General features: G+C 33.9%; 1 protein-coding gene across 4 annotated transcripts in view; it reads right to left on the reverse strand.

The window, feature by feature from the left end:
* Window positions 1–16,249, reverse strand: part of LOC115886142 (hepatocyte nuclear factor 4-gamma) — a 151,499-nt gene that overhangs the window by 99,514 nt on the left and 35,736 nt on the right. The gene's annotated exons all lie outside the window — the stretch shown is intronic.

A 16,249-nucleotide genomic window follows, 5' to 3' on the forward strand; every position in this document is an offset into this window, starting at 1 on the left:
TTCATAAAAAGCGCCATTTTTTAAGCCAACCAAAGCTATATGTTTTTATCAAAAAATTACTGAGTTATAGCCAATCTCATTAAGGATGTGATTATCTAAATCTTTTATCAATAACAATAATTTTAACAATAATATTAACTTGTTCAACGCATCAGATAAGGGTTTTCGTTAACAAGGAGGTATAGACGAATGACTTCATGATTTAATATTTACCATTTCTTTTTGGGATTTTGTTTCGTTTTATTTACCCGAATATAATTAGAAAACAAATTAACCGTTAATGTCTGACTGGTTTAGTTTGTGGTTAAGTATTGCGAATGTTTCTAAAAATAAAGAGATACAAAATAAAAGTTGATAAATTTGAGAGACAAGCGCCTTGAAAAAAATATTATACAGGATGTGTCGCTCAAAAATGCCTTAGATATAAAATTAAAATAACTATACACTGCAATTACAATTACAAACACAAGTACTTAACCTAATTAACAAAAAATTGACGATAAGGGATATTTTTTAACACAGAATTTAACACCGGTCAATCATAATCAAGCAGACTTTCAGTTAGAAATTAAAAAAAATGTTGTGTCAATGTCAATATCGAAAAAAAAATTGTTTTTCCTAATTCTTCTAGTTAGTATTCTTCTGTAACTTGGAAATAAAAATTTTCTGTTTAGCCCTGTTTAGCCAGAAACTTGTAACGTTTTTCGTTCGTTACATGTCTTTGTATATATGATATATATGATGTCTGGCGTATCGTCACCGGATTCCGTATCACTCAGGCCGGATAATTTATTTGACGCGCTTGGCGTAATTTTTACGTTCTCTAGTCAACAACCCTGTTATCGTTTCACTGCTTCTGTGGAGGCGCTGTCAGCATCGCTCCGCTCTCCGCGCTTAACCTCACTTTTTTTTGCCGCTCTGTTGTACCCCAGCTTTTAGAAATGGTAATTTAAATCTTGCTGCAAAATCTGAATCAGCTGCTATTTCGAAGCTACAGGTAAAGATGAGATATTATCCTTTTTAGATTCGATATTATTACTGCATATTTTCAGGGTAGAGTTTTGGATTAGCCTCAACCTTAACTCGTATTTGGTGTTTGCTTGCACATTGGTTTTCTTTTGTTGTCCAGAATGTTAAATGGAAGAAAGGACAGTTTCTTTGTTTATTATTAAGTCCTCGGAAGTATTTCGAGGTAGGTTTTTTGTGTTTATTACACCTTGGTAGGTTTTAAACACGAGTTTCATATTTTTAGGGTCCAAGGTACGGACTGTGTCCAAGTTAACGGACGTTGTCCAAGGTACGGACTGTGTCCAAGGTACGGGCGTTATCCAAGGTCCTAGTAGTGTTCCTATGTACAGATTTCGTATGGACAGGTGTCCCATGTACGACATAGTTTATCTCATGTATAGATTGCCACAGTATGGATGTAGCGTAAGCTCCATGCTGCTTTGCTGCTGTTTTTAACCCTAGTCAATAGTTACAGCTGTATTAGTTCATGGTGTCCTCATCCTGGCCCCTTTTGTTGCATTGGCCGAGAGACAGTACAGAGAGAGTCCCACCTCACGCTGTTACTGTTTGAAGCAGGATTGCCTCAAGAACAATCAGCTAAGTTTGGATTTAAGTTCTAGTTTTTATGTTTTACTTATGACGATTGGTATATACTTAAAATATTATTTAGATCTTAGTTTCTTTGCGAACATTACGTTTTGTAATAGTATTACTTTCTGTATATATTCTTGCGTCATTTTGACAAATGAATATCCGAACCGATTCTAGAATCTACGGGTTGAAACATCTCAGATTTAATATCATATAAAAATTTAACAAATTAATTAAAGTAATGCTATCTTTTATACATCTTCTATAGCCTAATCTATATTGTATTTTTCTATAGTCTTTTTCATTGAACATATTTAGTACTATTTTATTATTTTAGTAACATAACTTTCTTCGACATTATAACCACTACATTTATTAAGATTTTACAATGTTATTTACCATCAAAGACAACTGTGTTTTCTTTCTCTGTACATGCCTGGCGCCCAATATCTATTTTTTTTGTTTATTGTTATTAATTAGTTTTCTTTCCAGTGAAATACCTTATCCACGACTGCTCTCCGATGAAAAGCTGCCGTTCGCAGTGGTAGTTGTTTAAAAAACGCTATAAACTAGAATCCAATTTTTTTTTCTTTTTTTTTAGAGTTTCTCAAAAATGCTACCTTCAGAGTGTACCTAAAAAATCTCAAAACGATCAGAGAATGCTATAACGATCCTCCAGTTCGAGTGAACATGGTAATCAGCGAAGGTAACTTGCAGTAACCTACTGCATTCCGAGGGGTGTCTCACTTGGGTAAAAAATGTACATGTACTGCCAAAATATCGTCTTACTGGCAAGCGACTGCCAATGACTGCGAAGAAGATACATGACTGCCATGTAATTATTATAAGCGACTGCCGTAAGACTGCCAATGACTGCCAGCGACTGCCAAGAAAATGTATATACATGTAATTCCAATAGTGAGACACCCCTCGCTGCATTCTTTAAACAGTGACCCTATCGACCGTCATTGCTTTCATGAAAGTTGCATACACATTCTGAGAATCAATGCGATATATCTCGCAAACAGAACAACGTAAAAAAAGTTACACATCAATTTGATAGGTTTTTTTATGCTCTTTATTTTTAAAAACTTTGCGAAAAAAAGGTTTGACAAAAAAAAAGGTTTCACTCTGAAAAATACAAAAAACTGCATTTGAGTGACTTTGGCGCCCTCTAACTATGTCCCCGTAGGTTTTAGAGGTTTGTTTTTTTTTCATAACATGAAATGTTATGAAAAAATGGGCCGTCCTCTGCCGGAAACACTGCGACCTGTGAGGCCTATTGTGTTTGTCCCCCTTCTATATCTGCACCCATTCTCCTATCCCTGTGCCCTGCACTAGCTTATGCAGGTCCTTGATAGGATGGGAGCATAGTTCCTCCGGTTCTAGCCTAGCTGTCCCAAATAAAGAGTGTCGCTTGCGATCCAGAGCCTCGCAATGACATATTATGTGCTCCGCTGTGTCAGGATCTTTATCGCAGAGTCTGCAGCAAAGACTTCCTTGGTACAGGTTGAGCTTGTTCAGATAACACTTGATAGCCATGTGTCCTGTCAAGAGGCCTGTTGTAATACGCACTTTATTCCTGCTAAGCATTACCAGTTCTTTTTCGGTTTTAGAGCTAGGTCCTTGGATAAAAGCCTTGCTGTGCCTGTGCCCCTGTCTGTTTCTCCAGTGGACATTGTGCTTTTCCTTGATCCAGAGTTTTAGTGCACTACGGGCCATACATTTGGGTATTCCCAGTACTGGACCAAGATAGGATGCCGATGATCCCTGCCTAGCTAGCTCATCGACTTTTTAGTTGCCTTGGATGCCGCTGTGGCCCGCCACCCAGAATAACTTAATTCTGTTCCTTCGTGCCAGAGCTCCCAGTTCACCCAGGCATTCCCAGACGAGTCTCGACGATACCTTTGGGTTCACAAGCGCCCCAAGTGCCGCCTGACTGTCTGAGCATATATTGATAAATAGATAGAGGTTGGTTACTTAGAGTTGAATATGCAGATAATTTAATTCTCTTCTAGTTTGTTCCATAAAATTGTGTCTGTGGGACCTACGGTTCAGCTAGAAAATCGAATACAATTTTTTTTGGGGTTTTTCAAGAACGGTGGGGTGGGGGGATTCGAATTTTCATTTCATTTCAAATTCGTAAGCTTTTCCAGTGGACCACTTAGACTGGCAAAGTATGAGAGCGGGGGTAATTTGATGGGAGATCTTTTCTGATGCCAGATTGACTGTACTATTAGTAAATTTTAAGAATTTATTTCTTGAGCCCCAAGGGGCCCGCTAATTTTTTTAAAGTAATTTTTGTCATAGAACATATTGACAACCAGACCGAGAAAAATCAAAGATTTCGGATTGTCACGGGGCTTCTAACAGAACACTGTCTCCTCAACGAACACCTCTGTAGATTGAAGATGAGAAGCAACGGCGAATGCAGATTCTGTGGGGAAATGGGGAAACGCCAGAACACCTCATCGCTGAGTGCGCCGAGACGACAACCGTTCGTGCCATAAAATTTGGTGCTATTGATATTGGAGATGGAGAACTACCCTCTGTAGATACCCGTCTCAGATATTGGCTTTTGTCAAAGCCCTGAGACTGTATGATGAGTTATAACTCGTTATGACTTAAGAAAACATTTTACAATATAGTCTTGTGACTATATTTGACAATATAGTCTTGTGACTACTATTGTGACTGGTTGTCCAGTCACAATTTTTTCAAAATAGCCCAATTTGAATTTCGAAAAAAAAAATGTTTTCTTAATTTTAGTCCCACCCACGCAGTGTTCCATTTAAATAATCGTGAGTTGACTGGCTGTGCTGAATAGGCGGTGGGTATAACTAGTAATAACAATTTTAGATTCTAGATTAATTTATTAATAAAGTTAATAAAAATATCCTACCACAAAAATAGCCTATGCATTCTGGATGACTGATATAATGATTCTGATAGATTAAGAATGTATTTAGTAGAATAATCATTAAATTATTAACAAAGTTAAAAAAATATTACATGGACATAATATTGCAATAAATATACAATAAAAATACCTTACATTACACTGCAATCTCAAAGTTTTATGCCCAACCAAACTTTGACAGTTTAAAATTGAATTAGCTAAATGCATCAATGGCGAATCCTGGTATAAACCATTCATGAAACAACGCCTTACGTGTATATTGAAATCCATATAAATTTTATAAAAACTTCGGATAAAAAGTACATACATATATCTAAAGGAATTATTTTCTTTTAGTTTTATTATATCTTTTGAATTGTTAATTATTTTTTGGAAATCATTTTTCAAAAAAGTTAATTATTAGTTTATTTAACTTCCATCGTTCATAATTGTTTAACTATTAATGAATTTTCCAAGTTCACCTTATACTAATTACCGTATAACATATGCATTTAAAGAGACTTTCAATAACTATACCAAGAAAAAATAACAAATTAAGTTAATTATCCCCCCCCCCTCCTTCATTACCTTGAGATATATTAAGGCTATTTTACATTAAGTCGCATCATTAAAATTGCCAATATAATAAATTATTTTTCGCTTTTATCGACCTCACACACGTGAGGTCATATACCGGATGACAACAAAATCGTTCTACAATATTAGCATTTTATTTTGACGCACTTTTAAGAGGTTCTTTTCATTATTTTTTAGTGGATTCGATCCCCAGTCAGTACAGTCGCAATCAAAATATTTAAATAAATTAATTAATTTAATCTATCTAAATACAGCGACCAGCGAGCCGCCACTTGGAATAGCCTACTACAGCCTCCCAAATAATGCCATTCCGATTCGGCGATAAACTGTAGGTCCCGTGTGCTCGTGAACACTGATCATACATATCACAAGTCACAAGTACATGCGAAGGGTCGCCAACGCTCTGTATAGAGCAAGGCACTGAAAGAAGTGACGGTAAATCCGAATTTGATGTTTGGCAATAAAATTTCGTGACGAATGCCAAATGAGAAATAAAAGGATTTTTTTATACCTTCGAAACTATAAATTTCGTAAATAATATTTCGAAAAAGTACACAAAATTTTCTACATATTCGATTTTTTTCTCAAACTAACTTTTTGGGCTTACCGTTATTTTAAATTTATCATATTTTTAACATTTTTCGCAAAACCGGTATTTGCAATGTAAATTCTAAAAGTGTACAAATTTATTAAGAAAAATCCACAAAAAAAAAATACTAGAGAGAGAGAGAGAGGTATTGATTTATAGAGCGCGTCAACAGCGAGGGTTTTTTTAGCGCTCAATAATAAGCTTTATTTAATATGAGGTTATTTAAATTATTTTAAGTTAGAAATTAAAGTTTTTTCGTTATGTTGATGCTGTCTAAGAATTCCATAACTTTATTTTCTTCGAATATTCCATATATTTTCTTCGAAATATTAAAAGACGCGAAAATATTCTCATAGGTAACAGCATTAAAGAATCTAGACCTATGAGAGGCAACAGGTAAACATTCAAAAAGAATGTGTGTCTCTCTGACATTAAGTTGTTGCATAAGGTGCATTTCGGAGGGGGTTTATTTCTGATAATATATGATTTGGTAAGATATGAGAGTCCTGTGAGGGTTCTAACAACTTTACAGAAAGATCCGCGTTCAAGAGAATATATATTTTGATATAGATGAAGAAGTGGCATGTGTGATCTAAGTTTATTAGTTCCCTCGAGGATGTCCCATTCATTTTGAAGTACATATACTGAAGAACACTTTTTTGTGGAAATTTCTGAAATCGACAACGGATGGAGTTCCTTCAATATTCTGTAAGAGCGTTGCCTCGTTAGCAAGTTTGTCTGCTCGGTCTTTACCAGCAATATCAGAGTGTCCAGGAATCCACATAAAGTTAACGTTGTAGTTTCTTTCAGTAAGTTTATATACTAGATCTCGAATGCTGCAGGTCAGAGAGTTTTTGGGGTTTAAAGAAGCAATACTGTTGAGGGAACTAAGTGAATCAGATAGTATTAATGCTTCAATCGGTGGCATGCTCCAAATTTGGATAAGAGCCTGATAAATAGCTGTGAGTTCGGCTGTTAAAATGCCAGAGAAATTAGGTAATCTGATCACAGCCAACACCTTGGTCAGATTTCGAGCCATCTGTGTAAAAACAAATATAGTCACGATATTTTTCGTCTAAAACTTGTATTAGACTAGTTTTGTAAAGATATCTGGATGTTTCAGATTTTTTTAATTTACAAAGACCATATTAACTGAAATAGGATCCTTCCATGGAGGAAAAAATACTAAATAGTATTATAATAAAACAAGTATACAACAGTTTAAACAAACATAGAATGATTGTTGTTTAGAATTTCTAGGTTATTAGAAGTTCATCAAAGTCGGAGGGTCTTGGCGCCGTTTGTTTATCCTAATGAAAGAAATAGTAGACACATTTGTACTTATCTTAACAAAAGATGATCTTAATAAAATATTTAGACAGCACAGCAGTTAGATTTGATAAGAAAACATGTTTTTACAAACTGACATGGCAACTTGACAGACTTGTTGTTATACTGAATTGTTGAAATAAATAGAAGCAAATATTGCGACAAGTTGTTATTTAAAAGTAAGCAAGCATAGTTGTATGGTAATTTGAGATAAAAAGATGAATGCAGAAAAAGCAAGATTAAGTGTTTATCTGCAAGACCAAGACCAAGACTGACCAGTGCAAGACTGATGCAACACCAACACCAGCATGCGAGACTCTTATGGTCTTGCCTTCGCTAAAATTACCATAGATTGTCATTCCGCAGCTGTCTTCGACGCAGTTTTTTTTCGATGATATGGCATATATCACAATAATATGTCAATGAAATTGTGAACTTTTGAAAAAAACTTTTGAAATCGAAAAACCATTGACGGGCATATAATTTAAAACAGTTTATATATGAGGCTTCTATATGAACTGGCAATTCACTATACAGTTTAGAAAGATCATACCTACCTCCTTTTCCTCAGGTATTGCAGGGTCTAGGACCCTGCAATACCAAGACTACTATTTGACTGCAAGATCAAGTCCAAGGGAGTCTTGGTCTTGCATTTGCTCATCACTACAAGCAGTCGAAATGGATTATATTCGAAGCTCATGTCAGTCGCTATCAAGACTGTAGTATGTACGAAAGTATACAATAAGAGAAAGAGAACAGTCATAAAGCGAATTAATTTGGTACGGACATGTATGGATAGATGACCAACGATGGCCAAAAATGCCTTGGAAGATGTGCCAAAGAAAAGAAGGAAAAAAGCCAGACCAAACAAGACATACCTATAAAGCAGAATTTGAAGCAAGTTGAATGCTGGGACAGAATAGGATAGCAACTGAGACTGGAGGAACCCCGCCATACGATGATGTGTAATTTGAATAACTATACCTACTTCTTCACTTGAATTTGTGTATTAATTTTTATCTTTTGCATCAAATCGCCATCTTGCAAAAGCATCAGTCGGCCATCTTGAATACGCCATATTTTTGTGGCCAACATTTGTATATTTATCAAAAATAAAGTATTTAAAGTGATTTGTTGATTTTTAAAGAAAAATCTTATAGATTTATCTTGAAAAGTGCTGATATCTGCACACACTTAAATACAACTTCCAAGCGTATGTTCTAACTGAAACTGGATTATAGAACAACAGCATGACCATGAGCACGACGCGAGAATGTTCTCTTGCATTATTCTTTTTCTTTTTGATTCCTCCTTCTGACGACGGTGATGGGTAGAAATACCTTTTTTGATTGGACAGATTTGTTTGATGAGTATTATTATTATTATTTATCGTATGGCTCGTACACATGGAATAAAAACAATACAATATAAAACAAAACATCAGAAAAGTACAAATACAACAATGTAAGGACGAACAGAATGTAAAAAAGTATGTATATCAAATATTTACACTCATAGAATCAATCCTGTCGACTGCTGTCTGAGGAAGAGCAAGCAAGTCATTTACTGTGCCAGTGCGATAAGCCGTCATCTCGCAATCCTGCACTATGTAGCGGATGGTCTGGTTCCCCCTGCCGCAGCTGCACAATGGATCAGCGATCTTTTTCCATTTATGAAGCGAGTCTCTACATATTCCGTGGTTTGAACGTATCTTATTAGCGGCTTTTCAGACACGACGTAGTAGATCGAAACCAGCAGGTTTGTTATCAGGGTTTAGGCGAGAACTCACTTCTGGGGTAACTACTTGACACCACAAAATTTGTGTTTGATGAGTAAAAAGCCACCGACAAGCTGGTTTCCGTTTGGATTCTACGCAGAGGCATTTTACAAAAAAACAACTTTTTTTATTTCTTAGCAGAACTTGGCGAAAACCCCAGTTTTTTTTTCAGTAAGTGTATCAGCTCCAAGAGTCGAAACATTAATTAAATGACAGTTACAAAGATGTCCTTGTCACCCAGTACGTATGTTTGTTTTTCAATAACATAATAATTATTTAATATCCCCTAGAACGCCCGTCCCCTTTCTCTGCTACTCATCTATTACACTAATTATTCGAATCGTAATTACGTAGTTGTCGACCTTAAAATCATCTAATTGCGGTTAATTATAAGAAATGGAAACACTAGAATTATTTATATCGATTGGTATAGAGACAAACTTTAATTCCGGCGTACTCTGTGTGATCCAGATCCAGTGAAAACGACGTCACAGTCACAGATAGAAATTAATCTGATTTTACAAAACTTTTACAATTAAAATTATGAGATGTGTATTTTCAAGTAAAATTCAACTTTTTGCGAATATCTATACTAATATATAAAATCCTTAAGTGACTGACATACTGATTAATCACGATCTTGCTCAAACCACACAACGTAAGAAGCTCAATTTTGGCATACAGGTTGATTCTAGGGTATAGAGGTTCGATAAGAAGGGATTTTTCGAAATTCCAGTTCCAAGGGGGTGAAACCACCCCTCAAATATTACAATATTTTTTATTTAAAAAATGGACAAGTTTCCGAAAAAACGCTTAAACACGAATATTTTATTTTGTTTTTTTACATATTTTAAGATTTTTTAAAAATGTATACAGGGTGTTTCAAAAAATCTGGTCATTGATTAATCAAGATCCTGCTTAAAGCGCTTGACGTAAAAATCTGATATTTGGAAAACAGATTGACTTTAGGGTGTAGATGTTCAATAAGAAGGGATTTTTCGAAACTCGAATTCTAAGGGGGTGAAACTATCCCTCAAATATTAAAATATTTTTTATTTAAAAACCGGTGAGTTTTCCGGAGAAACTCTTAAACACGTATTTTTTATTTTGTTTTTTACATATTTTAAGATTTTTTATAAATTTATACAGGGTGTTTCATAAAATATGACCATTGAGTAATCACGATTCTGCTTAAACTGCTCGACGTTTAAAGCTGATTTTTGGCAAACGGATTGACTGTGGGGTGTAGGGTTCGATAAGGAGGGGTTTCTCGAATCTCAAATTCCAAGAGGGTGAAAACGCCCCAAAATATTACGATATTTGTTATTTCAAAACGGTTAGTCTTTCGGGAAAACGCTTAGACAAGCATAATTTATTTGGTTTTTTTACATATTTTGACATTTTTTAAAAAATCATACAGGGTGTTCCAAAAAGTTGAGTAATTTCTTAACCACGATTCTGCTTAAACTGCTTGCCTACATGCCTGCATCCCTACATTACCAAGTTATATAATAATATCGCCATATTGTTTTTTCTCATGCTGACATAAATGTGAGAAAATTTTATCCAGTTTGTATGTTAATGGAAATTCTTGCTTTGCTTTATCATCACCATTACAAATTATTAATTTGACGCGAACGAAGTCGCTGGAACACGCTAGTACGATTATAAAGTAAAATTACTAAAAATGGTAAATGTATAATACAAAATAAATATAAAAATATTTTGTAAAATTTATCCCATCAAAAACAAGTCTCGCAACACAATTCTTCCACTATAAAAAGGTTTGAGATCTAAAACCAAGTCAGTATATTTTATTATATTTTATCTTGTTTCTCTTTAAGCACCTATTCAACAATTTTGTTATAAATTGTTAGTATCACAATTAGTCATCTTTATTTCTGTAATGACTTGGCAATTGCACGATATGATATTTTCTACTAATTAAAAAACTTTATTCTAATGGCACTGTTTAGATTTACTTAATAATCGAAATGGTAGATTTATCATATCTATCATAATATTAAATTTCTAGTCATAAAAAGGATATTTGATTTTGTAATTCTCAGAAAAAAATTGTACATTTGCAATATGAATTTACAGGTTTATCGTAATACCCACTTTTTGCCCCCTCACCTTTAATACCTAATATTTGTTTATATTTTTCTTAATAACACGCGTTAGACTACACGTTAGGCTATGTATTTTGTAAATAAATTAAAAAGAGCTCATGCCAATTTTTTCAGTTATATAGGTTTACAGATTTTTTAGCCGACCATACCAACAGGTGTGGTAGGCTATTAAGATCGGCAAAAAAAAAGGTTTTTAAATTTCACTCAAAATTAGTTATTTGGGTCATAAATGACCTAAATACAAAATATTTTCATGGTGTCTGTCTGTCCGTCTTTCTGTAACACGATAACTCAAAAACCGCTAAACCGATTTTAGCCAATTTTGGCACAAAAATACTGTGGTACCCGAGAATCTGGCCATTAGTTTTTGGTAAGGGGGTTAGGTTAGGTTAGGTTAGGTTAGGTTAGGTTAGGTTAGGTTAGGAGAGGGTGAAAATTTTAAAAAAATTGTAACTCCAAAATTACAATAGCTAGCGAAACGCGGTTTTCAATTTAAGATTAGGAATAATATTTGCAACAAAATTTGTAATAATATCAAAATCAGTCAAAGTCGCAGTTTTTGAGATAATTGAAACTAAAAGAACTGCCTACCAACTTTTTATTAACATATTTTAGTATGGTCGGCTATACGTGCCTCTCGGCACCAATTTTTTTTCAGATCATACCTATCTATAATATTAGTAATAAGTAATCATTCGTCACTGAAATGTTAAATCTATTGTCCCGCTTTGCATTTCAATTGTACCAACTTAATTCTTTATAAACCCAAATAAACTGTTTTAGATTTGAATTGACAATTGACTTTATTTTCTTTAACACATTTATTTGAAAATAACACATTCACTCTCTTTAACACATTCATTAAAAAATAACACATTCATTTGTAGTATATATAGGCATACTTCAAATGAATGTGTTATTTTTATCATAGAATCGACCTAAATAAACATCTACATTCATTATTATTATATTTACATATTACGTATATTCAAGTACGTTTTAATAGTTTTTTTTCGAGTACTGAACTGATTTCTGACCTGTATGCCTTTGTATTATAATTTTGATTTTTTTTTTCGTTTTTTGGTAATAATGAATTTTGAAATTCAAATTTTCGTTCAATAATTCGATTTTTTTCGATACATGGCTAAAGCAAATTATTATTAAGAGGGCTTAGACTTTGATATTTAAAAATGTTCTAATGTAATTTCCGATAAAAAAAAACATTCTTCTGCCAAAGTGTTGTCAAAGTTCGTTTAAGCGTAAACGTTTTTATCATATTGTTTTTTTTTGTTCAATGGAGCCTGGTTTAACAATTTCGTATTCACCCAGTATTTCATAAATATGTGATATTCCAGATTCCAGCAATAAAAGAAAATTATACGATTAAACCGAGTTTTTGGGCAACGGCCAAGCTACGTCGAAACACCGGTTCCCATTAGAACACCGAAGTTAAGCGACGGAAGGCGATGCTAGTGGATGGACGGGTGACCGGTTCGAAACTTTGCATCGTGCTGTTGTCCAAGGGAAAAGTGTAAAATCTATTGATACACACTGCTCATTCACGCCGGTTCAAGGCCGTATGAGATCGGGTATCTCGTGAGTAAGAGTTAATTTAGACACTTCCTAAGTCGGTAGGCCATTGACCATAATATGGCCGAGACCATAATATGGCCGAGGACCGCGGTTCGGATTCCGCGTAAACAAAGTAGGTCCCGTCCAGTTTAGCCATTGCAGCAGAAAGGAGACGTTAACTTGAACCTCACACAAACCGAGTTTTTTATATTCGTGATTCGAACTTTGGCTCCGGCTCGAGGATGTTCCGAGAAAAAGCCAAGAAATGGACATAAAATTACGAAATGGCATTCCGTCTTATCGGTATTTATCGACAGAAGCTTGAATGTTGTTCTCAAATGGCGTCATCGAACAAAAGACAATTAAACTGATAAGGAACTTCATACAAACTATTATTCTTATAAGTATACAGCAAGAAAAATGGCGTAATTAGAGAAATTATTTATATTTATGTGGATTTTCTCGGAATTTATGGACAAAGGTCGCAACTTGCATTTATAAATCTATACATACATATACATAATATATCGACATTACAATGTTGGAGAATATCCTTCACTGTACTATAAAGCCGTTTTAAGGTTTGTAAATTGGTAAGCATAAAAAGTGGCAACAATAAAAAGTGTCATTTATAATAAACTGTACAGGGTGGGTCAAACTGGACGCTTTTAAAGGGAAACACCCTTTTCTATAGAAAATTCCCTATTCCCTTATATTTATATAATAATAATGAATGTAGGGAGCATTTTGAGGGAGCTCAATTTTCATCAAAAACATTATGGAAAACCGCACATCGATATCTGTTACCGTTTCGGAGTTACAGGGTGTTTTTAAAAAATGTGCATTTTTAACAAATCGCTGTAACTTTTTTGCTATGGAAAATTTTGTATTTTTATCAAAACATTTTCAAACTATCTTTTTACGTAGAATTTAATAGTTAAGTATAATTTTCTTAAAATTAATAATTTAAGAATTATCAACAGAAAATTTTATTTTTTATATGGGACACCCTGTATATTTTTAATTCATTGAAAAGGATTTAAAATGACCTTTCCAAAAATATAGCATACTTGATATTTTGCTCGATTCCTCTTCGAGATATAAAGTTCTTAAAAATTCGCCCACTCTGAATAAGTATAGGACTGCGCCGGCTGTAATGCAAAAAAAATTTACCTGTGAAACTATATCTCACTATATCTAATAACGATAAAAATTAATAGCAAACCAAGACGAAGAAGATTTTCCTACATATCTTCGACATGTCTTCTGTTATGAACAGACAGGACCGTTTTGGAACATTTCTCGCGGAATTCATTAACTCAGTGGGGATGAAAAAATATATCCTCGCATAACCGCTAACTACTTCTAATTCTTGTCTAGATTATACGGGGGATTACTTAAAAATAAAACCCTTTATTCTTTCACAAAGGTAAAAATCTATAAGAATTAATCTCGGCGGCCTCGATGGCCAACGGCTGGAATCTTGTTTAGCTATTCAATTGATTGAATAGAATCAATTTCGAGAATAATTATTCTCTAAATTGGCTGCAAAAATTTGCTGATAACTTCAGCGTTCTGAGTCGGTGCCTCGTCTTACTGGAAAAATATTTTTTTGGAATTCCATTAAGAGTCTATTACGCTGTACTGTTCGGGTCGCTCTCGGGGTCTGGTAAAGCGGGTGTGTGGCCGAAGGAAATATATATTATATTTCAGAAATCTGCCTAAGGCTTAGCCCGATCCTGTTGTATTAAGCCACACCGAAAATTCCAAACACATGTACTTTGATTTAAGTTTGCAGAGCTTCAGCATTTGCCATAAAATAGCAAACAATTTGTTACAAAACCATATAAATTATATATCACTGTAATCACAAAACTTCAATCTATTTCCGTATTGTAATGAAATTTTAAATTATGTCTTTATTGAGAAAATTTAGTCCAAACATAAGGAATATTTTGTTGATGTTTGACCATCAAAATCTTAAAAATAAAGAAGTTGTCTAAAATGTGCTACTATACAGATATAGTATAATCCTTTATCTTTAATTTCTTTCTTCATTTGTGTAAAAAAAACTTAGCCAGCACGGGCAGCGAGCCGGACATATCCACGGGTGAATAGTCCAGAACGGATTTGTACGAGACAAATCATCCTTTCTTAGTATCAGTGTTGTCAACAGTAGCGGAAAGTTCTAACGGTGTAGCAGCAGAAATTAATTTTCTTCTTAAAAGTAAGTTAAATATAAACAAATACTTACTTAAAACTGCACAAAATTGCTAATATTCGCAAGCAAAAATCGTTTCATAAATTTAATCGATAATAAGTTGTGAAATATTGATACATTATTTTACCAATATTGTTGGTACGTAAGATTAACATAAGTACGTAAAATTAACAATATTGCTAAAACATCTCAAATTATTACTTTCTTCAACATTTCAATAATATTGTGAAATGTTACAAAGTTGTGACAACATTTCTTTTCCAACCTTGCACTGTAATAGTGCTGTGGGGAAGATTAAAGAACCCTGCTTCCTTGCATATACCACCCTGCAATGAAAAAAGCAATGATGTTTGCGAAGTTTTGGCAATGGTGCAACGATAAAATTTTACTTTTTGGGCAATCATATAAATAGAATAAAATATTATACATTAAAAATGCATACAAATAAAAAAAAATGTTTCTAAAGATGAAGATAAAGGTTACATTTGTTTATTAGATAATGAGGAATAGTTGTTTCGTCTAAGAAATAAATATTATCATGTTTACTCGGTTCAGAATTGTTAATATAGTGATTTATTAAAACAATTACGACAAAAATGTTAGTTCCAAATCAAACGCGGCGTATTTCTCGGAATCACCGACATCTCCAACCAAAGTCCAGGAATTGTTTTTATCGAAATATCTGGTGTTTACTCGTGATAGAAGTGTGCGAGTGTTGTATACAACGATTTAAATAAAATTCGCTGATAATCAGAATATATTGTATAAGATATTAATATTATTTAGAGATTATTTTGTATTTGCACAAATTATACACTTATTCACAAAAAATTCTACACACATTAGAAACCCCAGTCACCAGGGGTAGAACTCTGTAACTAAATAGCGATCGGTAGCGATGAAGAATGCTGGCCTTGGCCGTTTAGAGTTATAAACGAAATATTGAGAAATGGGGTTTATGCTCTTGTGCGCCATAAAACATTTACATAAGTAATAAACACAAAAATCGACGAAATTGAAGTTACGAGGTTTTGCCTTTGCAGGGACGGTATGTGGTGCTATACTTCGAAAGGAGCCACAATCCTTTCTCCCATATTGTTGGCAGTAGTTGATCGAGTTTTGTAAACACTGTCTTTAACATATCACCAAAAAAATCCAGATAAACCAGGAACATTTAGGTATTATATTAATTGCTGAATGCGCACTGCATTCACGAATTAATAGAATTACGAGTATATCTAATCTATCTAAATTTCTGAGATTTGTTTTCCTTTTAACTGACACAAAATGATAACTAGTTCTTAAAGTTCAACTAATTGGATAGCTATGTAGTAACGTCTGGCCTAAAACTGGTACCACAGCCACCTAGACTTTGTCAAATAATAAAGATCTACTAACAATAAATTATTAAAATGAAAATATCTAGGAAAATATTTGTTTTAGGGGTAGGCAACTTAATAGTATTTTGAAGACATTAATTCATCATTAAATATCGGAATAATATATTGGGTACCAAAGAGCTAGCTTTTAAAAG

The sequence above is a fragment of the Sitophilus oryzae genome, unplaced genomic scaffold (assembly GCF_002938485.1).
Source record: "Sitophilus oryzae breed Bouriz unplaced genomic scaffold, Soryzae_2.0 scaffold_469_pilon_pilon, whole genome shotgun sequence".
In the NCBI taxonomy this organism is placed as follows: domain Eukaryota; kingdom Metazoa; phylum Arthropoda; class Insecta; order Coleoptera; family Curculionidae; genus Sitophilus; species Sitophilus oryzae.